Raw genomic sequence first — 2,581 nt, 5'->3', positions numbered from 1 at the left:
GGGCATTGGTATTTACTCTTGTGTTTGTGCAAGATTGCAAAAAAAAAACGATTTTACATATAGATATTGATTTGTGTACTGCGTGCTGGTATTCACACTTGTTGGAATTTATTTGGGAATTCATGTTTTGAAATCCTTTTGTGTGCGTTCGTATACTATTCATGCCACATACTACTTATTTTTGTGCACCTAGGCACAACGGTAAATCTTCATTATTTGAAAGGATTTTTTTTATTTGAAATACAATAAAACATTTTTGTCGGCATAGTTTAGTTAATTGCGATGATTTTTTACTGGTTTTTGAAATTTGTCACATTTTTTCTTTTTCGGAAATTTACTGCTTCAATCTTAAAAGTATTTACGTTTACATATAAATATACATAATGTCAGCAAAAGCTCGTTCGCTAATCAATACATACATACGTTTTTTCCTTGATAGCATCCATTTTTCTACTTTCACGTTCGGAATTTCTCCACTTCTCCGCAAAAATAATCGATTAAATTAGGTTTGTCATCGAAAAGTTATCGGTTTAATCTAAGGTTTTTTTTATTACAAATTAACAAGACAGAACTTGTTTATGGGTAATCTCCTTCTTAAATTACAGATTTGGGAATTAAGCTCGAAAATTGGGATAACCTGCTTATATGTAAACCTATGATAAGAAAACTAATAATAACACGTAAATATCGATAAATCAATCGATAGTGAATTCGATCAAAATTTCGATAAGTACATATTTCGGCATCAACATAATTAAATGTATCGCAAGCGGGGAAGTTAAATATATTGATAAATAATCGATTACAACATCGTCAAAAATTATCGATTAATTTTTGATAAACGAGTTGAGAACCCAAATAATAAGTACGCTTAATCGAAAATTGTGTTGGTGAATAAGACAACATATCTGCATAAATATCGTGATAACTGACTTGATAAGGAGAAAGAATTAATTTAAAAACGATACAAAACCTATCTTGTGTTGCTCATACTATTAATTAATTTCATATCAGAAAATGCTATTCTCTGAGAACGAAGCTTTTAAACTGAAAATTTACTAAGAGATGTAATCAGCGGCCAAGTAAAAGTAATTTTTAGGTTTTGAATGCCAAAAGGGATCTTGTTCTACCTTGTCTATGAGAATCCGCCCATACTATATTCCACACTTTCGCATGAGTTTAAAAATTTTTACCCTTTGTAAAAAAATTTTAAACATGGTTTTAAGAATAAAAATAAATAAAATACATTAATTAATTAAAATAGATGTGATTTTTCCATGTTTATGAGGCTTTCCAGTCTTTGTTGGGAGTTTCGTGGGATTTTTTTTTTGGAATCTGTCGATTATTTAGTGTTTTTTTTTCAGACTGTTTAAAGTTTTTCAGTTCCTAGCTTTGTAATTTTTAAAATTCGACTTTTCTATTAAATCTCAGCCCTAATTTTTTATGAGTAGCTAAAAAGTCTATATCGATTATTTTCTACTTAAAACTTTGCATTTTATTTTTCATTGGTAAAAAGGAAAATTTATTCTTCTTTTTATAAAAGTATTAAAAATCTATTGCTACGGTGACCATACTTCTAAGCTATAAATAAAGTTCAAAGTAAATGTTTAGAAAGCTTAATACAACTGCAACATTTAAGACTACTGCAGAAAATCTTTCTACGCTAAGCGACTATAAGAGAGAAAGCTGTTGTAAAGCCCATTCTTTTCCTCAGGACTACGGTGCTTAAACCTTGACCCATACCGGACCTTTTGCAACTATATTCCACTTTCCAATAGTCTGATAGTCAAAGTCCAGCCTAATTACCATGCGGTTAGCTAATTATCTTAATTGCCCAGAAGGAGCTCGATCAGCAACTAACCACTCCCTTCAGTGCAAAAATTCCACTTCGAAAGCAGCAATTGAGTGCAGCAAGAGATACTTCCAGGAATTGTACCGGGGACGAGCTGGCAAGTAAGGGAATCAAATATAAATCGATTTTTGGTTTATCCTTATCTTCAATTAAACTGCGGCTAACTTACGACGTTATCCGGCAAATCTGACGAGAAATTCATGGAAAAATATCTTAGCATCTAGTTCTGCTTGATCACCTCTTCATTACCTCACTGGTTGGTATATCAATGGACACAGTCTAATGGGAATACAGAGACCACTTCTGCCGCGTTCAGAGACCGAGGAAGAGAAAGGAACATGAGCTTCCGCGTCTCCTTCTTCTTCTTTAGCGCTGCAGCCACCCAGCCGAATTTGGTCGAATCTACCAAAACACGCCAGTCGTTTCTAAAATCCTCCATAAATTCTGTTTCTTTTTCAAATCGCAAAGAGTGTTCCAAGGATGTTATCCAGAATGGAATAGATGATACATCTTTATGGCTTTAACTCCAATATAGTTACTGTATTGCACATGTATGTTCTTGTAAGATGGTCACCTTAACAAAGCAGAGCCTTCTTCATTAATCCCACAACCTCAGTAATGTGCATTGATGGCATCAGTGAGTAATGACTCTCCGCATATATCTGCAAACAATACGAATTGTTTAATCAACCACAATCTGTGTGTTATTTCATATCTACATACCACTCA

This window comes from Rhagoletis pomonella, unplaced genomic scaffold (genome assembly GCF_013731165.1).
Source record: "Rhagoletis pomonella isolate Grant_MI unplaced genomic scaffold, Rhpom_1.0 Rhpom_scaffold_00004, whole genome shotgun sequence".
Lineage (NCBI taxonomy): Eukaryota > Metazoa > Arthropoda > Insecta > Diptera > Tephritidae > Rhagoletis > Rhagoletis pomonella.
Note: the sequence above shows the minus strand (reverse complement) of the source record.